At 35.3% G+C, this 11,069-nt stretch overlaps 1 pseudogene; it reads left to right on the forward strand.

The window, feature by feature from the left end:
- The first annotated feature begins 9,420 nt into the window (after positions 1-9,420).
- Positions 9,421-10,361, forward strand: LOC110271617 (fatty acyl-CoA reductase 1-like; annotated as a pseudogene).
- Positions 10,362-11,069: the final 708 nt, after the last annotated feature.

The following is an 11,069-nucleotide window of genomic DNA, read 5'->3' on the forward strand; positions in this document are numbered from 1 at the left end:
GACGTCCCCCTTCTCTCCCCCCTCCACCTTCCCCCACCCCCTTTCTCGGCCCCCTCCTCCCTTTCTTTCTTTCTCTCCCCAGTCCCCACCCACCCCGCTTCTCTGATCCCTTTCTTTCTTTTTTTTATTTTATATTTATTTTATTTTAAAATTTTATTTTTTTATTAAAACAGGGGTAGTTTAGAAATTAAATTAAAAATCTTATTTAAAAGGACGATTTTAATACGAAAAAAAACGTTAAGGACGATTTTAAATCCAAAATTATAAGAGGGACGATTTCGATTCTGGCACAAAACTTTAGGGACCCAAATCGTACTTATCCGATCTTTTAACTATACGATCGCAACCGTTTTTGTTTTCGTTTTTAATTCTTCTTTTGGGAGTGAGTAGCAGCAACCTAACAAGTAGCAACGATAAATTTGGGTTTGAAAAGGATTAATTTTTTGGATATTGGAACGAATTTTTGAATGATGATTTTGGAGTGTCTATTTGGATCGGTACAAAAAGTCTCAACTAGGTCTAGCCAACCCAGGAATTTGGGGTTTGGGCCAACCCAATCCAAAATACATTTTGGGTTAGACTGGGTTATAAACATACGAATAATTACCCAAATCAGTTATTGACCTATCGATTTAGGGATACCATCGACAAAAAAAGAAAAAAACTCAAATTAGTCCCTAAAATTTTTAAACTTAGATAGTTTAGAATCTAAAATTTAAAATACACAAAAAAATTTCAAAGTTTAATTCCATCGGTCAAATTAGTCTCCGACCAAGTTATTCCGTTAGTCACTAATAGAAAATACTGACATAGAACGTTAACTCGCACACGTAACCGTTAAGTGTCCACGTGTTGCGAGGAGAAGAAATCAGTCCCTATGTTGAGAAGAAAAACAACGTCGTTTTTCCTAGGGATAAAACACAGCATTTGAAGGTCAGGTACTTTCATCCCCCTACTTCTCCCTTCATCTTCTCATCTCCTTCAATAACAGTGCATCTATCATTGCCATCTCTACTCTCAAAACACCACTTCACGACCAATTTTACCCCTTTCCTTTCATCTTTATTATTCTCTTTTTCAAAACACCATAATCACCACCATTAACACCTTGATTGTAACTACAACCTTCATAGCATCTCTTAAACTCCACCATCATCGTTAACTTCAACAACATCAAGAATTAAATACAAATTAGAAAATTCTAAAATCCCAAATCAACATTAAATCCAAACAATCCATCACCATAATCAAATTCAATGACATCGATAATTAAACACAAATAAAATACTCTTAAAACTCTAAATCAACATTAAATCTGAACAAATTCTTCCAATTGCCAGTCTAATGCAGTTGAAGGAATTGCAAATCAGCTCTGTATGAATTAACCGAAGAAGAAAATTATAAGATAATAAAGATTGAAAATCTAATAAGCTAAAATAAGAAAAAGAAAATAAAAAAGAGAGTAATAAAAGCATAGCACCTTGCAGCAGAGAAGAACAGAGGAAGAGAATCGGAGAGACAGTGGCAAGAGCGCAAGCAGAATAGTAGAAAAGGGGCAAGATGATGGGAACAAAGACAACAAGCGGACTCAAGAAGCAAGGAGAAGAGAGTGCAGCGAACTAGAGAGGGGTGGTGGCATCGGCGAGAGCTGAAGCAGTGACTATCCGAAGTAAATGGAGAAGGTGAAGAGAGACAAGATTCACTACAAGAAAAGCGCTAATTACCGTTAGATTTACCATCGGATTTAGCGTCAACTTTTACCGGCGGATTTAGCTTCGGGTTTTTTGACAGAAAGGAGGAGAAATTTGTCGCCAGAAAAGATTACCATTGAAACAGCTTTCTGTTGCTAAATCTGACGGTAATTATTGGCACAAAAACGTAACTCACCTGTGCCAATTTTACCGTCAGTATATTCTGCCGGTATCACGGTTTAGTGAAACGCGTCGCTTTGGTTATTTACCGGCGAATTAATCCGCCAGTAAATCCAACGGTGAAATTGGGATAAAATTCAAACGCAAAACTCTTCCCCCTCACTTCTGCAAACATTGCCTCTCTCCCTCTCTCTCTCTCTCTCTCTCTCTCTCTCTCTCTCTCTCTCTCTCTCTCTCTCTCTCTCTCTCTCTCTCTCTCCGTTGAAGATGTAACCGTTGCGACCGCCAGGAGCACGTCATCGCCGTTGCCACCACCTGCAGCACCCTCTGTCGCCGTCGCTACACATTGTCATCGATGTTGTTGCTGCTATCCCTGCCGCATCCTCTTCCGCGGTTGTTGTTCACGTTGCCGTCACTGCCGCCTCTATCACCACCACATTAAAGAGATCCTACAGCCACTATCATCAGATTTATTGTTGGTATGGTTATTTTATTTTTTCAGATTATTTTGTGAGTCTAGAATTTTTTTAGAGTATTTGATAAATTAGTGGTTAAATTTATTTAATGAAGTATGTAATTAGGAGTTGTTGTGTTAATTTAATGTTAGTAAAAATTAAATAATGTTAGGGTAGGTTAAGTATAGTGAGATTAAGAGTACTTGAGTTGTTGGAATATTTTAGTTGAGTTTATTGAATAAGTTTCTTTCAATTGCATTAAACTTATGTCGCTTAAATTTGTGATGCTTGTTGTTATAAGGGGTTGCGCACTAGAACGGTTAGGATTTGATATTTTATTGAATACGTGTATGTTATAATTTATGCCTGCAGCTATTTTCTGTGAAAATTGTTATATTTATTTGATGGATGTATCTGAATTAAGGAGAAGTTCTGCCAAATTATCATTTAAATTGTTTGAAACATGTTTGGTTTGTGAGAAAATAATAATTGTAATTGGCAGAAAATTCTAATTATAGGGTACACTCTGCCGAATTTTCTAAAAACTTTAATAAATTGTATTATTGGTTGAATTCTAGGGTGTATATTGCAATATGATTCCAAGTTATCGTTTATGGATGTATGATAGAGATAACGGTAGACGGGAGGATTTAAAACTTGAATTCTTTGAGATGGTTAACACGTTTGTTTCACATGTCTTCAGCATAGAACCGTTTAGGTCTGAAGGGGTATCTAGGTGTTCGTGACATAAGTATCAGCTGACTAAGTGGTTAGGACCTTCGAATATATAATACTTCACCTCTACTGTAATGCATCCAAGGATGGGTATTAGATGTGGACAAAACATGGAGAAGTGGACAAGTAGGGAATTAGCCTGTCTGCCTCGAATTTGAATAGGTCCAATTATTGATCAACGAGGGTTTGGTTGGTGAGAGAACTAAATATGGAAGAAATAAATTAGGAGGGGTAACCAAGAGAGATACAACGAGATGATGTTTGATACGATAGGTGTTATGGAAATGGAAGAGACTGAACAAGAGCCTAACCTGGAGGCAAAGAGATTTTATCATCTATTAGAATCTGTCGCAAAACCTTTGTTCGAGGGGTGCGTTCATTCGAAATTGTCTGCATGTGTTAGAATGATGAGCATTAAGTCGGAGTCAAATCATACCCAAGAATCTTTTGATAAGTGGGCTACCCTTTGTAATGAACTGGTACCTATAGGGGCCATTGGCATCCCCCGGAGCCGCTACAAAGCAAAGAAGTTTGTTTCAAAATTGGGTCTAAATTCAATGAAAATTTATCTTTGTTTGAATGGTTGTATGCTGTATTACAAGAGTGGTGCATACCTAATAGAATGTAGATTTTGCGGATCACCGATGTTTCAAGTCGAGAGAGAACAGATTGGTAAACGGCGGTTAAAGAGAGTTCCAATGAAATGGAAGCACTACTTGCCCTTAATCCCTAGGCTGAAACGATTATATGCATTGATGAGTTCGACCCCTCATATGACCTAGAATAGAAACAACAATAAGAGAGCTGATGGAATCATGACACACCCGTCACACAGAGATGCTTCGAAGCATTTTGATCGGGTCCATCCTAATGTTAGATTAGTTTTGTGCTCTGAGGGGTTCGCACAAAATTCTAATTTTGGTAACGCATACTCTTGTTGGCCTGTAGTGGTGATACCTTATAACCTGAGTCCCGAAATGTGCATGAATGACCCATACATGTTTCTAATTTATATCATACCTGGTCTCAGCAATCCAAAGGACAAAATAGATGTCTTCTTGCATCCATTGGTGGATGAGTTAAAGGAGTTGTGGATCCATAGTGTAGATTGTATGATATTTCGACGAAGACAAACTTCCAAGTGCATGCTGTATTGATGTGGACCATTAACAACTTTCCTACATATAGGATGTTATCAGGTTGGTCCACTCAGGGCAGAATGGCATGTCCCATTTGTATGGAGGATACAAAGGCATTTTGGTTGATGAATGGCGGTAAGAATTCGTGGTTTGATTGTCATCGAAGATTTCTCGACATGGATCATCATTTTCAGCGCAACAAGAACTCGTTCAAAAATAATAAAATTGAACAAGAAGAGGCACTCGTGAGGTTGGGTGGTAGGCAAGTTTGGTATCGTGTCAGTAGAATCCCAAAGATCGTTGATAACAGAGCAGGTTTGAGACCTCCGGAATATGGCAGGGAGCATAATTGGACTAAACAGAGTATATTTTGAGAGTTTCCTTATTGGAAAGACAACTTGGTTTGACATTGTCTTGATGTGATGCACATTGAAAAAAATGTGTTTGATAATATCATATACACAGTAGTGGACGTTGAGCGAACAAAGGATAACGATGAGGCTAGGTTAGACTTAGTGGATATTTGCAGGTGGCCAGATCTGAAAAGAGACTTAAGAACGATTAGTAGGATAAACCAAAGGCGGTGTTCGCTCTAACGAAGGACCAGAGACAAAATGTTTGTAAGTGGATTAGAGGATTGAGGTTTCCTTATGGTTACGCCTCTAACTTGAGCAAGTGTGCAAACGTCTTACGTGGTAGGCTTGTTGGGTTGAAGAGTCATGATTGTCATGTTTTCATGGAGTCTTTGCCTCTTGTCGTGTTAAGAGAACTTCCAACCAATATCTGAAAATCCCTCACAGAAATAAGTGAGTTCTTTAGGGAGTTATGTGCTATGAAACTTAGCATTAATGATCTCACAATCATGGTCAAGAACATTCTTATCATACTTTGTAAGCTAGAAAGGATATCCCCTCCATCATTTTTTGACGTTATGGAACACTTAGTAATCCACCTACTGTACGAAGCAAGCCTATGTGGGTCGGTCCAATATAGGTGGATGTATCCATTTGAGAGGATAATTGGTTCATTCAAGCGCACCATGAAGAACAGAGCTCAGATTGAGGGCAGCATCTGCGAAGCATTGCTAGCTAGGAATTTGCTCATTCTATTTTCAGCCTCATATTGAGTCACGTAGAACAAGGGTTAGAAGGAACAATGAGATGGGAGAACCCTTGTCAAGTGGAACAACATATTCAATCTTTGCTATATAAGGAGCTGCAATGGGTGCGAGTAGTGACTATTGGTTAGAGAAGAAGGAAATCAATACCACACATCTGCATGTGTTGCTTAACTGTGACCAGATTTTATCCTACCTCATGTGAGTTTTTAAGTCTGCATAAATATTACAACCAGTAAGATTCTAACTTCTTAATCTAATCAAAACTTCTTTATCATATTCTGTCATATAGGTTATTCCAAGAGAGAAATCCTGATACCTCATTGAACAATTTTTCACATTAGTTCAAAAAATACGTGAGCGTGCATCTAATTGACATAACAGATTGGAGACTAGTTGCACTTAGTTTGGGTATAATGAATAAGGGCACAAGTTACCCGATATACAACGTTAATAGATATCAGTTCCATTTTTTACAGCGGTCGATTGGAAAGAAAACATATAATACCAGAGTTTGAGTTCATGGGGATTCAGGCGGTGGTCATTCTGATTAGTCATTCTCGTGGATAAATTTTGACGCAAAATCTGACGGTAAATAGTGTACCGTCGGATTTTATTTATTTTGTCAATGATAAATTGGTGCATAATTTTCAAACCACAACTACCGACAAGTGCACTGGGTCGTACCAAGTAATAAACTCACGGTGAGTGAGTGTCAATCCCACGAGAGTTAATGGACTAAACAAGCAATGATTGGTTAACTATTCTAGTTAGACAATTGAAAGTGAGAGTTTTGGAAACCAATTAGCATCAAAGACAATGAATTAAGCGAAGCAAGCAGTAAATGTGCGAGAAAATACTGTGAGAAAAGAGTTATGGTTTTGGAGTTGTTTAGGCTTCCGGATTAGCAATTTTTATCAACTACCTTGATCATGCAAATACTATGAGAAAATCCTAGGTGATTGAATTCCAATTCCTTGGAAATTCAATCTCTTCTAACCTAATCAACCGTCAATTTCTTGATCAATTAATTGTGTTCAAAGGTTAAGTCCAATTTCTAGTTTATAAGCTACACAATTCTTAAGAACCCAGAAATAATTCGATTATATGTCACATATCACATTAAATCTAGATAAATGAAGAATTATGAGAAAAGGGTTTCAAGCTGTAATTCCAATGATGTAACTTTTCCAAGATTCAAAAGGATTCAAATTAGATTAGGGTTTTTTTCAATATACTCTAATCTGTGGGATGAAGAACAAAACTAATTCTTAAACATAAATCAATGCATTAATCAAGAGTAGAAGAACAAATATTTATTAATCCATGAAAGTAAACAGAGCTCCTAACCTTAACAATAGAGGTTTAGTGGCTCATGGTGCAGAGAAAATCCTCAGAGTAAAAGTGTGTAAAAACTGAAAAGTACCGAAGTGGAAGAGAGAAGAGCCCACAGGGCAAATCTTTTCCCTTTTATATCTAATCCTAATTGATACTAAAACTTAAATTAAAAACCTAATAATATCTTTTCTAATTTCTAATTGATTTAAAAATTAAATCAAAAGCTTCAATGTGATTTGTTGCACACAATGGGGACCACTCCATTCAGCGCACCTGGCGCTAAATGCTGTGGCATTTAGCGCCACCCTTCCAATGAGGTTGCACGCAATACGAAGTCCGCTAAACGCCGGGTCGTGGCGTTTAGCGCCAACATGGCAGAATTGGATATCGAGGTTTAAGGTGCCGGTGATGTGGCTTTTGGCGCTGAGATGGCAGAATGGTCTTCTCTTGTCTTCTTTTTTAATTCTACCAATCTCACCTGAATGCTATCTGTAATCAATAAAATACAACAACAAATCAAAGTAGCATCTAATAGGGAGTAAATCACCTAAATCTCTTAAGAAATCAACAAATTACCATATAAATCATATATAAAAGATATGAATGATGCTCACGCATCATAAATATGACAGTACTCAACATTTTTCTTGTAGTGATTTTTTTTGGGTCTTGGTACGTTTGTGGCTTTTTATCAAGGTTTTGAATCCTAGTTAATGAAAAGGTAGAGAAATTGATTGTCTGATTCAGAGAGATTTAATGGTTATTGCACACAGATGTTGAAGTAGGTGAAAAGATAAAGGAAGAATGAAGAATGGATTGAAAGTATCTGGCTTCAAAAACTGTATTGTATGCCTAGAAAAATGACGTCATTTTTTCCCCTCAGCACAGGAACTTATTTGTCTTCCTTGCGATACGTGGACACTTAACGGACCACATGTGCTAGTTAATGCTCCATGTCAGCATTTACCATTAGTGACTAACGGAATAACTTGGTCGGGGACTGATTTGACTGACAGAATTAAGTTTTAGGAATATTTTTTTGTGTATTTTAAAATCTAAATGACTAAAGTGTTCGATTTTAAAAACTTCAGAGACCGATTTGGATAATTACTATAAATATATTAATAGCATTGAACTCGAGAAGTATTGCTGCTGCGACAAATGAGATTGCCTCTTAAACAGGCTGCTCCAAGTTTAAATCCCAACTAAGACTGGAAAGAGGTTTAAAAAAAATCCTCAAAGTGTGGGTGTGTGGATGTGTGAGTAGTGTAATGATAAAATAAATAAATAAATAAAAGAAGTGATTTTCAGGAGAAGCTGAAAAAGCACTGGTGTCAAAAGCATAAACAAGTGGCTGGAAAAGCAGTAAGATGTTAGTTTTCAGCACATAATAAGAAAAGGCAACACATGTGCAGACTAATTGGCTAAAGAAAGCTTAAAGATGAAACTAGGATATAACTTTGTTGATCTCCTTCCCCCTAGCTTTGAAAATTTACTTAGACAATGATGTCAGAAAGATTATCTTATCTCGTATAGTTAACATCTTGTAATTGTATCTGTTTTCTTGGGATTTAGCCCCTTTATATTAAAAAAAAAACATTGTTTTTCTGAGTTTGGTTGCAAAATTTTCAATTCTAATCCACAATTCCAGACAATCCAAATAAAAATAAAGAAGAAAAAGTTTGAGTCTACATTCCACACAATATGAAATGATCAAGTCTCGGACCAAACAATAAATTTGTTGGCTTACTTGCAGCCGCATTCGAGTTCAAAATATGGGTTTAACCTCACTACAAGAAAAATGTTTTAGCGACGAATTTTTAGTGACAATAACATAATAGCCACTAATTCTTTAATTTATGTTATGTTTTTACGGTAATTATATATTTGCTATTATTGTATTACTGTATGTTATAGTAGCCATAGTTACTATTATCAGAAAATTATTATCTTTTTTTTTTACTTTCAATTTTAATTTTTTAAAATTATTATAGTGGTCATTGCCGCTAAACTTTTGTTATCACTTTTTTTTATCTTTAACTCCTAAATCAAATTGAAAAACGGAAAGAGAGAGAAAACTGAAAAAGAAAATAATATCGTCACTAGGTTAATTCGCGTAATCCCTCTATCGCCGATCACCACTGCCGTAATCGTTGCCATCGCCGACGGCCGCCGTCCATCATCCTACTCTTTGGACCTCGTTTCCATCTGATCCGCCTCAAATCCGCATCGTTGTCATCGTTTGTTCGTCTCAGATCTATGTCACCAAGGTCTTCCAGCTACCGTTGCTGCTCTTGTCGCAACACCACACCTCTGCTGCTTGCACCGCCGCCATTCTTTCCCGTAGACGCACAAGATTGTCACCGTGGGTAGGTCTTCTCCCTTTATTTTTTTGATTATGATTTGAATATTTAAAAGCCTGTGATTCTCTCTCTGTGTTATTACTTTTGCTCTGTTTGCTTGCTTGATCCTAATGAATCTGGCAGATCAAACTGAAATCGAAGTATTTTCTTAGTAATAAATCTTATTTGGATTTTGGTTTAAGATTATGTGGTTTTTAGAATATCATCACTGCTAGTTTCATTGTCTTTAAATTACTCAACTATCTTGGAAGAAAATATGTTCATGGATTCAGATTATGAACTGCATTTTTAATTAGTAGAAGATTATGAATTGTATTTTCAATTTTCATGGTTAAATTTGAGGCTAAAACCTGTTTAATCAAACATAAGTGAATATAACAAAAAAAACAATGTCATGATTTCATGTCGTGTTATACATTTTTCTCGCTCTCTCTGTTTTATTTCAATAATGGAGTTGGGAAGCATACTCTATACTTCCTTGAGGATTAGACCATTCTCATCGCTGGAGCCACTGGCTTCCTTGCCAAAAGTACATATATTATTCTCTCTTTCAATATATAATTCATTCATATTATTAAATGTATTTTTGTATTTGGTTTTGTAACATAAAAACAGTTCTGGTGGAGAAAATATTGAGGGTTCAACCAAATGTTAAGAAGCTATTTCCTCTTTTAAGAGCTGACGATGCTAAGTTTGTTACTTATTGCTTGCAAAATGAGGTACTATTAATACTTAGTCTCTCACACTTGCTTGCTTTTCTAACTAATACTATTAATGTTGCAAATCATAGGCAATGACTTGTTTAGACTGTTAAAGGAAAACTTAGGTCCAAACTTCAATTTTTTCAGGTTGCGTTTGTTTTTAAGAATAGGATAAAATAATATACTAAGAACAAGACATAAAGGACAGAAACATAAAACTGAAAATAAGACATAATTTCTATGTTCCTATCTCAATGTCTCGTTCCTAAAACCGAACGCATCCTAGCACAAAAGTTGACACTCATTCAAGAAGATATTTCTTGCTAAGATTTGGGTTTGGACTCTCATTCGATTCTCAAGCAACAAATTTACGACCAAACACATGTTATTATTAATTTAGTTTCAACTACCAACTTTGATGAAAGGTACATAGTACATACATATATATTCTGATGATCTTTTTTATTTTCTTTTAATATAAAATTAATAAATTAATATTATATTACAGATATGATATATCGTTGGGCCTAAATACCTTTGGAGTTAAGCACGTCATAAACTTGTCCAAAAAATGCACTAAACTCAAAGGTGCTTGTACATATATCAACAGGTTTGTATACATCTATATATCAAGTTACTTGATGATTAGCTACTAAGCTGGTTATTAAAATGAGACAAAAAGTGATGTCATGCTCCAAGATTTGTATCAAGTATTTTATTTTATTTTTTGCTTGAAAAGAAAAATTGACTATTGTGGATATCCAAGGAACCAAGAGTGATGCCATGCTCCAAGATTTGTTTATTGCTAGTAGTAATATTTTAGTAGGTTGTAAATCTTTGTCATGCCATAAGCTGCAGTAGTATAGTACTTCTAGGAGATTTCACTACAACAATATAGATTATTTTTTAGGGTTATAATGTGTAAAAGAAAATTAAAATTTGTCAAAAAAATAAATTTTGACACTATTTTAACTATGAAAATATGTTAATAAAAGTTTTGTCAAAAATAGTATTTTTAACGTATAAGTGATTGTGAAAAAAATTTAAATTTTATTTTGATAAATATTGACTGTCAAAAATAATTTGTTAGAAAATTTTGAGAACATATTTTTTGTGATACTTATTAATTGTCAAAAATACTATTTATTTTGACACTTATTGACTATAAAATATTCTCAACAAAAAATTTTAACAAAGAATGAGATGAGATCTTGAAACTAAAGAATAACTTGAGATTTTGAAGATAAAAAATGAGTAGTATAATCCTAAACTGAGAGCAGTGTGATGTCAAAATTAACAGAGCCAAAGAAGAAGAAAAATACTGGAGTAAATTAAAAACAAATGAGTGTC

The sequence above is a fragment of the Arachis ipaensis genome, chromosome B4, assembly GCF_059453495.1.
Source record: "Arachis ipaensis isolate K30076 ecotype BB chromosome B4, ASM5945349v1, whole genome shotgun sequence".
NCBI classification, from domain to species: Eukaryota; Viridiplantae; Streptophyta; class Magnoliopsida; order Fabales; family Fabaceae; genus Arachis; species Arachis ipaensis.